Source organism: Euprymna scolopes, chromosome 9, assembly GCF_053919585.1.
Source record: "Euprymna scolopes isolate OS-2025 chromosome 9, ASM5391958v1, whole genome shotgun sequence".
NCBI classification, from domain to species: Eukaryota; Metazoa; Mollusca; class Cephalopoda; order Sepiida; family Sepiolidae; genus Euprymna; species Euprymna scolopes.
In genome coordinates, this window is record NC_136490.1 from 128675716 (window position 1) to 128692365 (window position 16650).

The 16650-nt window shown below is 32.9% G+C and overlaps 1 protein-coding gene across 6 annotated transcripts in view; it reads left to right on the plus strand.

Annotated features, from left to right (window-relative positions):
• LOC145284828 (myocyte-specific enhancer factor 2C-like) overlaps positions 1-16650 on the plus strand; it is a 347716-nt gene that overhangs the window by 52459 nt on the left and 278607 nt on the right. For 4 of the 6 annotated variants that reach the window (XM_080133798.1, XM_080133802.1, XM_080133806.1 and 1 more), the window contains exon 2: positions 7591-7719. The gene's annotated coding sequence lies outside the window, so the exon portion shown is untranslated. Of the gene's footprint in view, positions 1-1633; positions 1818-7590; positions 7720-16650 lie in introns of those variants that run through there. The other 2 variants (XM_080133799.1, XM_080133803.1) reach the window with 1 other exon arrangement.

Below are 16650 nucleotides of genomic sequence, written 5' to 3' on the forward strand. Positions count from 1 at the left end.
TAATCCTCAACATGTATAAAAACAAGAAGCAACGACAGAATTCGCGCATAAGCCTGACGAATCCTATAGTTGGATGAAATGCAGAATATTCAGTGTAGCTTAATCGCCATATATATTTTATAAATTACTAACTAGCTCTACCTACGTATTGAGCACTTTTGAAGTAAATACTTAGTTTACGCATAAATCTATACTTTCGTATAGTAAATTTATGTGAATAAATGAAATAGTTATATATATATATATATATATATATATATATATATATATATATATATATATATATATATATACACCTACTTCCGGTTAAGCCGTGGGACACGTGACCAGATTTTATAGGACTAAGGTTCGTGGCGTCAGCAGACTAAATTCCATTAGTTAATAGGCCATCTATTACGATAGTCGTTTGTATAGCCGAGGGGATCTTGAGCTTCCAATATTATGTTATTTTGCATATTTGGCCAGTGTTTACTTGTAGGGTGAAGTATTCTCACGTCAGACTGTCTTGAGAAACTTTTATAAAGAGGGACCAAAGACACTCGAGGACGGTGACCAGTAGTTAATTCAAACTCCCTCCCTCTCTCTCTCTCTCTCTCTCTCTCTCTCTCTCTCTCTCTCTCTCTCTCTCTGGCCGAGTTGATATCAACGCGATTTTGTCAAAACTGTATGCAATTATCGAGTGAAGAGATAGAGATTCTCTATATTCTTCTTGATTAGCTCCAAACAAACACGCATCGAGAGAAGGCAGAAAGTGTCGGCCAAACTTCAACCCCTGTTCCATCACCGAAACGTGTCATTCCTATGCCTGTTTTACGAGTACTTTAATGGAAAGTGCTTGGCCGAACTCAAAGCACTGGTGCCCCATCGACTTAGATACCCCCGACAAACCCGCCAAGCAGCAAAATCCCACCCCGATACTGTAGAGATCCCTTGATGCCGTAAAGCCTTCTACTCAAATAACTTCTTCCCTCGAACTGCTAGACTTTGGAATTCCCTCCCGGATCCCTGCTTTCACTGACTGTACTGACATGCAGTAGTTCAAGTGTAATGCGAACAGACATCTCGCTGTCCAACTCTCTACATAGTAAGTATCTTTGCAATTCTGGTCCCAAATAATAACCCCTTACGACTTAGTGGTACAGTGCCTTTGGGGTGGGGGTGAAAAAAAAGAGATTTTAAAATCTGGTGAGAAAGTGAAACTAAAAACGGAATGGAACATAAAAAAGTTAAAAGTTTAAATTAGCGATGAAACGATTCAAATATTTTCCCGATTCCGATACAATTGCCGATTCCGGTTCTTTTTAAAACCTCTAAATATTAAGCTATAGAGTTGTAGTTTGTTTTTATTTTTATTTTTCGGATTACCGTAAAACCCCCATATAACATGAGCATATATGTTCACAAATGTGAAAAAAAAAAAAAATACACTTGTAGAATTGAGATCTATACATTTTAGTAACAACAGTTGAAAATTAAGTTTTAAAAAATTTTTATAGAATCGTTTGGGGCATCGGAAAATAGGCACAAATTTTTCCGATCCCAAGTAATCGTCCCAACACTAGTTTAAATCGAAAGAAATAAGTAAGGTGGTGCGTGCGTGCGTGCGTGCGTGCGTGCATGCGCGCGCTTGCGTGTAGTTGGGTAACAGTAGTGAACTTCGGTACTGTTTCGCGCCCTTCCATTTACCTTCTTGCGATATGCAACAACAACAGCATCCACGACTATTGTAACATCCGCATCTCTTCATCACACACGACCGTGTGATTGTTAGAAAGAAAAAAAAATCGCTTGTCGTAGCTGGGTTCCTCTTTTTCGAGGTATGTACGTACGGCTTTCTGAAAATAAGATAAACGCGCACTTAAATTCACGGTAATTACGGGCCGTGCTGAAATAATAACGTTGCTATTTCGAAACTCAATCTTAACATGGTGAGATGGGCGTGCATTGTTTTTTATTTAATTATTTCATACTTTCACCTAACAATTTAATAAACAAAACAATAACGTTGAAATTTAACTTGAAAATTCTATGTAAAAAGAAAAAAAAGAATAGCACCATTTGTAAACTGCACAAGCATCCAATTCGCTTTTATCAGTTCTTTAATATTTATATTTCCACTTTTGACTAAATTATTACCCGCTGTCTTTAAAAAATATGATTCTGGTTAGCAGATGTAGGTTTTCGTGCAGACGGGAGCAATTGGCTTTTACATCTACGACCATTCATCATAATCATCATCACATTATTATTACTAATATTCATCATCATCATCATCATCATAATCATCATCACATTATTATTACTAATATTCATCATCATCATCATCATTCACTCACTAGTTTTTACACTTGCCAGCAACAGCGATCGCTCACTGGCAATAAACAGTGGTGTTCCCTGGAGTCTGCGTAACAAGTCTCCCCCAGATTTCCAGGGATCACGATAACCAGCGAAATGGCTTCACGCTATCGCAACAGTCGCTTACCTTTAGCAACGACGATTGGTATTCCCTGGGGTTTGGGCGGCAAAAAGCCTCTCCTAGGCCCCAGTGCGCTCTGCACGTTTCTAGAGGAAGTCTGGTTAGTAGCCTCTCTCCTCTGTCCTCTGGACCCTTCAGGACTCTTTCATGTGGGGTAACCCCCCCCCCCAACCTCCGCAGGCATTTTCTTTTTCAAAGAATCTTTTTGGGCGTTGTGCAGATTACGGACTATGCTATTTTTTAGATAAGATTTTTAAGTTAAAATCAATTGTTACGGTTTATTAAATTGCTATGTGACAATAATAACAGTTAAGAAGCCTCTTCTCGTGTTAAGAAGGACTTTCTAAATAATAACGTTATTATTTCAGTACGGTCCGTAAACTGCTGAAATACATTTTAAGCTTAATTTCTGTTCATTTCATTTTTCTTGACTGCATTTTTTTTTCGTATTTCAACTTGTCTTTACTTAACAAACATATCTTTATTTAACAACGTCTTTCCCACAGAAGAGACGTTGCGAGCCTGTCTCTTCTCTATCGTTACTTACAAGGCAGGTGCCCGTCTGAGCTTCAATCTATGCCCCCCCCCCCCAGCACAACTTTCACAAAAGCACTCGACTAGCTACAACCACTATCAACAATTTCCCGCACTACCTGTGCTTAAATCTAAACACGAATTCCATGAACAAAGTTTCTTTCATAGAACTGTCCGCCCGTGAAACTCTGTTCCGCTGGCCTGCTTTCCTGCTGACTACAACATGGTCGTTTTCAAGTCCAATGTAAACAAGTTCTTGTTGAGTCGTCTTCTTAAATCATTCATTAAATTCTACCCAATTTCCACCACTAACGATCACTACTCTGCTCTCGATGACATTCGTGCATTCATTAACCCTTATCCTCGAGTGGCCTTTGAATCTTGATAAGTGGTGACACTTATGTAAAATAGTCAAATCCTCATACAGTATCTATTTAACAATCACACAAAAATAAGAAATAAAAAAAACTTTGACATCTTTTTTCGGATTGTTTCTTTAGATGATGTTTGTTCTTATTATTTGGTTTAGTCGGACTACTATCCTCATCTTGGATGTTATTTTAAAAACATTTTGGCCGATGTAATCTCCAACCAGTTTAAAATGTTTCATGTCGAATTTAAGAATCTTTCTGCCAAACTCTGGAATTTATATGGAATTTCAAACTGAACTCTTTATTTAATCCATGGGAGTAGATTGCCTTTGTTCCGTCAACAATGAGTAATTTTCATTTTATTCTTAGTTTGTATTTCATTTTAGAATTTTTTTTTTTTAGATGAAGATGTTCTATGGCCGCATCGTTTCGCCTAATGTAACCTCCGACATTCTTAACACATCTATGCAGCCAGGGCCGATGGGATAAGAACAATCTACTTCAGTGGATTAAATAAAATGTTTAGTTTAATATAGTGTTCAGGTTTTGGAGTTCGACCAGATGCTCCGAAGAAGTAGGAAGTTACATCGGCCGAAACGTTGTGAATATAACATCCAGACAAAGATTGGTAGTCGGAATGATCCAGATTTAAAATCTCGTCTTATCGACTTATTTTGCAGAAAGAGAAAAGATTCAAAAGTTTCAAAACATTATATACTTTTTTTTTTTATCTTTTGAGATGAGTGATTTTGTGTGTGTGTGTGTGTGTGTGTGTGTGTGTGTGTGTGTGTGTGTGTGTGTGTGTGTGTGTGTGTGTGTGTGTGTGTGTGTTTTCGGACCGTTATCCTCATCTTCATAGTTGTTATTGTTGGCCAGAGCGTGGTGAGGCAACAACTATGGATGGCAGTAATTACTGAGGATACAGTTACAAGACTCAACTTTCCTATCCCATCGCGGTTAATCACCTGGAGAAGGCCGGAGGATGATTTGACCGAAACGTGATGAGACAACAACTATGAAGATAAGAATAACAGTTCGCAAATAAATAAATAAATATAAAAAGAGAGAGAAAGTTTCAAAACAATTCATTTTCAACGTAGCGGAACAGATTATTTTTTTGCTCTAATCTTTTTTGACAAAGAGTTCACCTATTAGAAATAATTGTTTTCTAGGATTTCTTGTTTATAATAAATATCAAGAATGCATTTAAAAAATGAACTTCTTTTTTTTTTTTTTTTTTTTTTTTGTTTTTTTTTCGTTATTTCAAAATGTTTTGAAATAATTCCACCAAGTCGGTTGCTGGGGAAGAAAATCGAATTAAAGCTTAACATCACGTTGTAAATATCTTTTTCTTAAGTTGTCTTCAAAGAAATATATATTCCTATCTATTCATCGATGGGTTGGTCTGCCGGGTTTGAATTTTAAGTGCGTTCATTCTTTTATAAGAGCCTCTATCAGTCATGCTGGGGTTTGAAATATCCTTTTCTTTAGTTTAATACGCTTCTTATGTTTGAAATATTTTGAAGCGTATGTCAGGATTAAGCTTAAAATAACATTTGCCCCATTTAAAGTACATATTGACGGGCGCATGTTAAGAAAAATACTTTTCTTTTTTGGCGGTTTTAATTTATTTTCTTAACGTTATTAACGGTCACTTCATCGGATATTTTAATTTTTTGAAATTTTGAAACTATTTAAATCCTACTTCAACATTGAAGTTTCTTCAATAGCCATTTTCTAATCGGGCGTCATTCAAATGTGACAACAGTAAATTTTGTGTGTCTGAAATTTTTTTAGATGATGATTGGTTATTCGTAATATTTTAATTCTTTGGACTATTGTTCTCATATTGAGTGCCATTTTTACAATGTTTTGGTCGATGTAACCTCCGACCTTCTACAGGTGTATCTTGTCGAACTCGGGAACCTGGATGGAAAAGGTGATATTCTCATGAAGGTTGAAGGTTCAATTCTCGGTGTGGGCAACCAAAAAATACAATTGCAGATTAACTTAGGACCTCTATCCAATCATGGCTGACGGAACGAGGGCATGCTACCCTTGTGAAGTAAAATAAAGGCTTCTGTTTTAAATTTCGTCCAGCTTTCTCGAGTCCGATAGAAACATTCCCAAGTTCGAAGGTCGGAGATTACATAGACCGAAACGACACAATAGCCTGAAGAATCCAAATGATACGAATAAATCTTTTATTCATAATCAACGCAATTATTATTATTATTATTATTATTATTATTATTATTATTATTATTATTATTATTATTATTATTATTATTCAGAATATACTTTAAAGCAATTTATTATGAGAACAAGTGATATTGAAGCATTATTATTTGCAAACGAAAACAAAAACGAATACTATTTTAATTGGAATTCATTATTGAGATGAGTATTATTTATTGCGGACTATTATTCTCATCTTTATTAGTTGTTTCACGACGTTTCGGCCAACTATTCCTCTGGCCTTCATCAGGTGGTAATTGCGACGGATAGGAACTTCGAATCTCCTAACTGCATTTTCAGCAATCACTGCCATCCGTAGTTGTTGTCGTCTCACCACATTTTTGCCAAGTAAGCCTCTGGCCGGCTTTGGGTAGGATTGAAACTGCTATCTTCAGATGATCATCATCTGGAACTGTAGAGATTCAATGACTCTATCAACTGCGCCACGGACCCCGAAGGGGCGGTCAAGGTTGGATTTTTTGATCTTATAAATCCATGTTTATTTATTATCTGATCTTCCATGGTCGGGTCTGTACCGAATGGTATATATATTATTTTAATTGGAAATTCCTATCCGTCGCGATTACCACCTGACGAAGGCCAGAGGAATAGTTGGCCGAAACGTCGTGAAACAACAACTAATAAAAGTGAGAATAATAGTTCGCAATAAATAAATTAATATAAAAACGAATACGATTTATTAGAAAATAATCAAACAATTAGACTTGGAATAAAGTTTTATATTTAAAACAAACTTGGAATCCCGGATCTCTCGTATAGAATTTGAAGCTCCCTTTTATCCACGTAAATATAACATTCTAATTATATCTTAAATATATAACATTCTAATTATATCTTGAATATATAACATTCTAATTATATCTTGAATAAGTAAGTTGTTTTTATGAATCATAGCTCCTCACAATTTCCATTCGTCTTCACTAGCTTTTATTCTTTTCATAAAAGAAAAAACGTACCTTTATATGAAAGGCTTTAAAACATATACAGCGCCTGGTGTTACACAGTTATCATCCATTTTAGTACTGACCAAACTCATTTTGTATATAAAAAAAAATACACCCGGAGCTGCTATTTTATAAATATGCATTCAGCGATCCAATTTCATACTCATCAATTAGGAGCTTCTTTTTTTTTTTACCGGCAGATTTAAGAGTTTTAAGAGAAATCGACCCAAATAAGGTATAGAGCAACTTGATGTAAGCAACTTAAAAAAAAAAAAAAGAAAAAAAAAGCATGCCACTTCAAAGTCAAAAACTAGCCAACGATACATGTTGTATGAATGGGTTCCGACCTAGAAAACAGCATTTCTTCCTCCCTTGTCAGAAACATCGCTCATTGAATGTAAGGACTGAAAGACAAAACAGGGAAGGGGAGGGTTACAAAGCTGCTGAAAATAAACCCAAAGTGCACTTTTTACTCTCCGAACGTGACCCTATTTACTTGCTGCCCCTGGAGCAAGATGTGACACAAAGCCAGAAAGTGAAGGAAACTGAACCCTTACAAAACATTTGTGAACGGATTCGTCAGAATTGCACCGTAGAGGCGGAGTACCTTAGACGATCAGCAAGAAATCAACCGCCAATTCCCAAAGGGATGAGGTAATCTTGGGAGAGTCGACTTCCTGTAATCGATTTGGATCATTTCGATATAGAAGAGTCAGAAATACACTGTAGTTTCTTCCATTTATCTGAAAACAATTGTATTTAGAATGGAGTTTTACATCCAAACCAATCGTGGAAGGCCGACTGTCTCGTATAGGTTATTTCACTTTTAGAGTTCCTGTTTTAAACTCTTATATTAAGGCTTGAAATGACACATTTTTCCGTCGTCATCAGATCCGTCTCTTCCATTTTCTCAAAAAAGAAAAAGGTCTTGGCACTTGTAAGCAGTTTTTTTTTTGTCTTCTTTACTGACCAGTTTCTGATCTTTCTTTATTTGAATCTCTTTCAGATTTGTGCATTTGATAAGTCCTCTCTGCAAAGGAAAGATAGTGCGCAGTTCTGGTCACTTTCCGATGACAACCTATTGGACACATACCGTTCGAGAGTTCTCTAATCTGTGTCGAACTACGACGAGCCAGTAAGTAAAGATTCACTCCTAACCGCAACACATATCTTAAATGAATAAGTGTAAAACTTTTGTTGTTCAATTATTATTTATTGCACCTATATTAGCATAAAAACTATTTACAGTTACCAAGATCAATTATATAAGATAATCTTTTAAAATACTCTAGATATAGTGTAGAGAGCAATGACCCAAACACAACTAATTTTATGTCTAACTCATGTTTAGTATTACTCATTTGTAAATGTATTGTCCTAATTTCATGCGTGTGTGTGTGTGTGTGTATATATATATATATATATATATATATATATATATATATATATATATATATATATATATATATATATATATATATATATATATATATAAACATTAATTTCATACCAGCGTAAATATATATATACATATATATTTAAAAAATATATATATACAATTTTCATGCTTCAACAAAACTAACGCTGGCTTTGCGGAATGGTGCATTTCTTCCACTTAACCAGACATTAACATTATATATATATATATATATAAATATATATATATATATATATATATATATATATATATATATGCAATTGTTGTGTAAATATGAACAGTAATTAATTGAAGCGAACCTTTCTTAAAATATTATCGTAAATTTTTATGTGAAATATTTAAAATGAAAATCCTGTTTTAAAATTAGAATAAACTTATTCGTATATTAAAGATATGTAATCTAAAAATACTTCGAACTAGATTAAGAGACTAGATTATATGTGTTTGTACATATGTATGTTATATATAATATTATATATATATATATATATATATATATATAAAGGAATTCACTGTTTGACAGATACCAAAAACTGTAATCGAATATATAAACATAATTTTTTACTTAACTCTAAACATCCCAATTAATGCCAGGACTTACCACCACCACCAAAGCATACAAGAAAAAGAAAAAAAACTGTCCAATTTCCTGAAGATGAATATTTTGCTATTCTAAGATTTGAAAGAAAGAAAAACATTCAATTTTATTTTTAATAAATAATATTTATTAAAAACAATATCACACTCGTCTGACTTTTATAACTGCTCAATCTTATATATATATATATATATATATATATATATATATATATATATATATATATATATTATCATCACTTCTCGTGTGGCTGTGTTTCTCGCCTCTACGTTATTTAGTCATTTTTGATTCACTTTAAATCCATTATTTATTAAAATCAAAACCTCAATAGCATAAAATACTTAAAATAACATTTTAAAAATTCTATTTTAAAAACAAATAATTTAATAACAGAATGCAGTTATGCTTTTTAGTAAATAATTCAGACAGTGTAATCTTTTGTTAAAATACTATCTATAAAAAAGAATGGCCCTTCTAAATTTTAAAAGAATTTTGGCGACTTTAAATTTTAGAACAAAAAGAATATGGCTTCCGCAAATAGCCGTGCATTAAAAGATTAAAAGTTTAGGATGCTGTTTACATCTAGCATTTTATGAATAGATATTAAAACGACTTTTTCTTAACAAAATTATAGTGGCACGACAAATTGGTTCAATTACTAATTTAACTCAATCAAATAATACTGTAATTAAAAACTTTAACTTTCAAAATCTTATGCAGAAATTATAATAACGATCCCGTAAATAAAGAAGAAAAAAAAAAGCAGCAAAAAGAAAAAAGTGAAAAGACTCCCAGGGAACGCCGGCTGCGTACAACAAATATATACGAGGCTCGTTCCAAAAGTAAGGCTTCCTATTATTTTTATTTATTTATTTTTATACAAAACAGTTGAAAAGCTATGAAGACGAAAGAGGTAGTATTAAAACGAACGACCTTTTGTGCTGCAGAATTTATTTTTCTACATCGTCACCAACATTCTCAATGCACTTTTGTCATGAATTCAATGACACATTTTTGCTTCTGACGCACGTCCATTACAATGATTGCTTGCTTATAGTCTAATACCGTCAATGTCTGCAACAAAGATTAAACCTTCAAGGTCATGAATGCATAAGTTCAGTCATCATAACAATGCAATTTGCAATATCCTACATATCTATTCTGTGGGAGGAGGGGAAACATATAAAAAATTGGAGGCATTACTTTTGGACACCCTTAAAACTCTGGTTACCTTCTTTACAGGTTTATAATGTTTTTTGAAAATGTGATTTAATTTTCAAAAAAAATTTTCTTATATATATACATATATTCAAAAAATTATATATATATTAGATAAATGGATGCCAGCTATATTTCAAATTCCAAGATTTTATTCATCTTGCCATTTATTTCTTCCAAGTGTCAAAATTTCCATTCTTTTATAGCACCTGATTCGTAACGCAGAAACAATCTCTTATTAGCATCTTAATATTGAAATTTTCCGCGTTAACTCATCAGAAAAATAGATTTCTTGACGAACCGTTTTATTACCACCTCGACAGCCAACATAAAGAGTTGACTATCCTGTTAAAATTACTATAAACGGTTTGTTATGATTAGTTTTTTCTTCTTTGCCTTAATAATAGGTCCGCTCCGTTAAACAGTTTAATATAAACAGATGAATTAATTGAATTTAATTCAAAATATATTTTTCATTTTATTGATAAGTGACAGTCTCTTTAGTATGAGCGTTAATGAGATGGATGGATTATCTGTCTAATGATGAAGAATATTCGAGTTGAATGCAAATGATTGGAACGGACAAAGATTGGTTATTTATGGGGACGGGTTGTGATATGAAACGGATAATAAGTATTCGAAATGAACCCCTTATTTATTTATTTTGTTTATGTAACCGATGCTGGTGCAGTTTACGGATCGTGCTATGAGACCAGATTTTCAAGTTAAATACAATCTTACGGTATCTTTCGTTTATTAAATTGCTAACTGAAAGTAGCGAACGTGTTTAAAAAGAAAACACTCCCTATGTTAAAAATGTCTTTCTAAATAACAACGTTATTATTTCAGCACGGTCCGTACACTGCACAAGTACCATAAAAATAAAAACAATTTAAGCAGAAACTAAAATCAGTTATGACAATATTCTTTTTTTCTTTTTTTCCCCCCAAAGAGAATTTTTTTTTTTTTTTACATTTTCACCCCAAACAAGGCACATTGCCACTTTGGTGTAGGGGGCTACTATCAGGGGCAATAACTACTGGGGAACTATGTAGGGATTTGGGCAGCAAGATATCTGTTCACGTTGCACTTGAACTTCTGCACGTCAGTACAGTTGGGGAAGCAGGGACCTGGAATTCCAAAGTCTAGCGGTTCTGGGGAAGAAACTACTGGAGTAGAAAGATATTTTACATCTAGGGATCTCTACAGTGTGGGGGTGGGATTTTGCACTCTATCAGGTCTGTCGATGGTGTTCACGTCGTGGGGGCACAAGTGCTTGAAGTTCGTTAGAACATTCACCATTAAAATACTTGTAGAACAGGCAGAGGGATGAAATGTTTCGTCGATGAATTCTTTACTTTGTTTCGCAAATATTATTTCAATATCGATTTTGTCCTTTTGCGTCATATTTATCAAATTAGACATGAACAAAAAAAAAATCTTCCGTCTCTAGGTTTAGTTTCTGTCTTAGCTCGAGTATTGTTTTATTATTATTTACAAGAAATGAATGGTTAAGGTAAAACAAAAACAAAAACATATTACTCGCACACACATGTCGCAGTTTCTGCATTAATAAAAATATAATATTTATGCGTTTTAACTACCGGGCAACGCCGGTCGACAGGCTTGTAATTTTATACAGTTTACATTTAAAACGTTTTTTCAACTTAAATTGATTCGGTAATCGATATTTATTGACAAGATTTTAATTCTTGATTTAACTGCGTTTTTTTTTTCTATTCGATCTTTTATTTAAATATTTAATTACACTCAATATTATTACAAAATTCATTTATTTATTCAAAAATCCAAAAACTTTAAAGTCATCAAAAAGTAAGCTTGTAAAACAGAAGGCGGTCTATTATTTAACCAAAAGCAAGTCATAAAAAATCTCTATAAATCGAATAATCGGTGTGTAAAAAAATTCTTGGACGATTAATCGGAATCGGGAATCGGAAAAATTAATGCCTATTTTCCGATGCCAAAACGATTCTTTTAATTGTCTTTTTTATTTGATTTTGTTTAAAGTAAAATCTTCCATTGCTGGTAATAATAATAAAATAATAAACATTTATTGATTTTATAAAATCAGTAAAGCTTAAATTGATCGATCACTCTCCCCACAAGTGTATTTTGACGTTTACGAAAATATTTGCATATTTAACGTTTTTTTTTTTGTTTTTTTTTTTTTGTTTTTACAGAAATCGGGGAAAATAACAATCTTATAGTTAAATAATTAGAGATTTATAAAGAATCGGAATCGGTAATTGTATCGCAATCGGGAAAAATATCGGAATCTTCCCATCACTAAAACAATCAGTAAAAGCCTTAATAAAAGACGAGCTTATATTGAAAAAAAAAGGGGGTGGGGGAGATAACTGCGTTTATTTTAAAGAACCGTACGGATTCATTAAAAAAAAACACTGGTTGTTCAACCAATTTTCTTTTACTTTTAAATCAGTTTCTTTTTTTCGGATCCAAATTAATCTGCTATAAGCGTAGTATCTGTTGGGTCGGGTTTCATTAGGCTAACCTCCCATGCTCTACTGAGAAGAGCTAGTTTATCGTCTGATGTGCCCTTGCCGGAAAAACCTAACGATTCCCAATAGACAATTTCTATAAATATTTGTAATTGGCTACGAGCGTCGTCTCCAGGTGCGTGTTAAGTAATGGCCACATCCGATAATAAGCTCGAACTTGTCACATCTGGCCTTCGTGAAAAGGGGCAGACCAATCAACAAATAAAAGGCTACAAAATCTCATCTCTATTTTTAATCCCGTTTCTATTTTGCGGAACAGAAACCGGACGTGACGTCACCGATAAAAGTATGCTTATTAATGTTAGTGACAAATAGAAACTAGCATTTATTATAAAATTAGAAATGAAATATTTGTTGTCCTTTACTTTTGAAATATGATTGCATATTACGCAAAAAAAAAAAGACCAGACAATTATAACTATAATAAGTAAAATTAAAAAAAAAAATACATAAAATAGATTTCAAACGAATATATTATTTGTTATCACTACAACAACAACAACAACAACAACAACAACAACAACAACAAAAAATAGAATTTATCCGCACTCGTACTTTTTATTTTAGTTTTGTTTTATGCAAAAGCCTGGATTTCCTTATAGTATATCTTACGCGTGTTTCGTTGAATAGCGAAAATCCACTAAACAACTTATCAGAGACGAATGGATGTTATTAAAAATGCTGCAATATACTTTATTATACGGATTGAAGGAAGAATTTTGAGAAAAAAAAATAATGGTGTTACGTAAAACGTGCAAAAAATATGAGTAACAAAAATGCAGCATTTATCGATCCATCACACAAAAAAAAAATAAATTTGTTTGAATTTAGAACAAAATTTGTAATTTTGAAAATCTCACCGTTATAAAACAACACACGGACTTTAATTTTTTGGTGACTACATTCCGCTAGAAATGATGAAGAAAAAGAAAAAAAACAAACGGATTCTATTTCTGAAGATGTTATATCACCGAAAATTTGATTACAAAAATTACAGATCTTATATATATATATATATATATATATATATATATATATATATATATATATATATATATATATATATATACTTTCAAAGATTTTTGCTATATATATATATATATATATATATATATATATATATATATATATATAGAGAGAGAGAGAGAGAGAGAGAGAATGGTAATTAGTAAAAACCCGAAGAAAGTGCTCAATATTATTGCAGTACAAATATATATATTTTATTATTACCGTTTTATCTGCTTAGTTACACATGCTTCGGTTACCGAATCGTATCACCGATCCAGTAAATTTATTTAACTTTACAAAAAAAAAATATATATATATATATGCATGACACTTTGTCCGTGTGTGTGAGAGTTTGTTACCTTTGAACTCCAAAACAACTGGGCTTATTATTTAAAAATATATTTCATGTGCCCTGAAGTGTTCTTATTTAGGCTTTGTATCGGAATGCCTCCGATAAGTATCGAAAATCGATAGTAAAATAATCCGATTAAAAATGAAACCGTCTGATTTTGAACAAAGTTGACACCCTTATACTGCCTTACATCACAAATGTATTTAAGAAGCACAAGCAGAAGGGATCGGAGTATAAAATCAATAGTAGATTCTTTATTGAGACACGGGCGCGTTCGAAATGAATGTTTCTGTTTAGAGCACAATTGAACCTATCCTGACTTTTCATTTAAAACTTTAAACCAAGCCATTATATAAAAATAATTTTATAAAATCAATAGTAGGTTCTCTACAGTGCAATATAGATTATAATGTATTGTGGGGAGGTATGAGAAGCTCAGTCCCGCGAATCCCGGTGGGTCCTCGACTAAAGCAGGCAATCAATTGATTTCATTGATTATAAAACTACTGGAAGTGTGGAACTTTAGTTTATCCTCTTTCAATCCCAAACAACGTCAAGTCTCCCTGCTAATTATATATATATATATATATATATATATATATATATATATATATATATATATATATATATATATATATATATATAACGTGTATCATGCGAAGAGCAATGTTGGCAGTTGTTAGTAATGACAATACTCACTGCTTTACATAGATTTATGTTTTGGCGCGAACAATACTTTCAAAGATTTTGTTAAATCCCAATCTTTCGAAAAATAGAAATACTTGCGGGCGAAAAACCATCATCAATCAACTTCTTTACAACCCTCAAAAATCTGGTTTTGGGAGTTTTAAAATAAACAAGAATTCCAACGTCGGTATTTTTTTTTTTTAATATTTTGTAAATTCTAAGAATGTAATGAAAATTTTTACCGTGTTTTAAGTGATTGCAACCCTTAAAATATATAAGTACAAGATATGCAGGAGTATGAGAAGGCTATAGCAATGTAGTGAACCGGCTGTTGTATTCGTGTAACGTATGAACGATAATGGACAAACGAAAAGTCTTATTTGTTTTTGTGATTTTTTTTTATCTTCGTATATCCATTTATTTTTCAAGATAATCACAATAAAAATCAGTAAATATGAACTTACTGTTTGATATAACCGGAATTATGGAGGTCTTAATATTTCGAGAATATCATCTCTTTTTCAAAAGGAAAGGGACCAAAGAATGCCTTTAAAAAAGAAAAACGTTGAAATATCGTAAAATAATATATTTTATAACCTTTTTCCTGGTTGATCTTAATTGTATGCTTTATGCTAAAATAATTTACTAAACATAAAGGTTCAGAATTTTATTTATAAAACCATGAACCTTATTGGGATGTGTATATTCATCTCCTCGCCAAGGCGTTAGACACAAGATTCGTCCGGGATTTGAAACGCTAGAAATTCTTAACATAGGGAATGTTTTCTTTTTAAACATGTTCGCTACTTTCAGTTAGCAATTTAATCAACAAAAGATACCGTAAGATTGTATTTAACTTGAAAATCTGGTCTCATAGTACGATCCGTAAAGTGGACATTTGGCTTATAAAACAATGCTTGAACAGCGAGTCTACATTTTCTGGCAGGCACGCCTCAAGCGAGTAGCAAGAAACTAACTCCTTCTCAAAGAGAGAAGGTAAAATTTGCTTTGGAAACAATAAAGTATGGGACTGAAAGAAAATACTCGCCATCAAACCATGTCATCTGTTTAAATCTACGTTATCTTTTATTTTTTCTCGACAAAAAGTGATATTTTTAGTGTAATGAGAAGAGTAGAGATAATAGTGGAGAATAAAAATAGGAAGTATCATTCGAAGTTTCGAAATAAAGGTAAATTAACCATCATTTATTAGCTGTTAATTTCTCGGTTTGTTTAAAAATTAAATTGTTTAGAATTGTGTAATCATTTCCATAAACAGCTCCGTCCGTCCGCCTATTATTCAATCCATCAATCGGTCTCAAGTATCCGCAGGGACTCATTATAGATAAAATACTCGGTAAAATTCAGTTGTAGATTACACTCTACTGGAGATTGAAAATTTAATCCTTTGTGCGGGTGACATTCAAAATTATGGTTAATTTCAAAATCAGCCTCTTTTTGCAGCCCCTTTGCTCTCTCTCTCTCTCTCTCTCTCTCTCTCTCTCTCTCTCTCTCTCTCTCTCTCTCTCTCTCTCTCTCACACACACACACTTCTCCCAAATTAAAAATACTCTTTTGTATCCCCGTTTCATAAACTATGATAGAGCATAAAATTGCAAGCTCTCAATATGTTTGTTGGAACGAATAAAGCTGAGTTAATCAATGTTTGTTTCTTCCCTATTCATACAAAAAAAAAACTAAAATATTCGTTAGTTTTGAGATTGAGTTAAGTTTGCAAACAAAAATTACCCGTGATTTATAATTAACTCCTCAAGTTACTTAAATAGTTTCTGCCTACGACTCTCGTCCTCACATTTCACGGGGTCCCTATACACGCTAAACGTCTACAGAATGCACAGCGGCTATATCATACATATGAAAGATGCCGTTGTGGAATTTCTACAGGTTCCGCTAATGATAATAACAATTTTAAATTAATACAAACGGAAATAACCGTACTCCCTTTCTACGAAAGGAATGTATTTTTAAAGTGCGCAAATAGTTCGAAACATTTTTCGGTGAAAATACACTGGTGGACCACCAGAAGATTTACCTTTTAAGACGTTTATTACGGGGAGGTTGAAAATAAGAAAATGCCTTTCGGAATAAATACCCCAACATCCTCATCTTAAGAACGGCTTTCGGAATAAACACTCTTTGCAGGTTGGACAACCAGTGCACGTTGACCGTCTTCGGGTGGTCTCCAGTGCACTTTCATCCGTTTT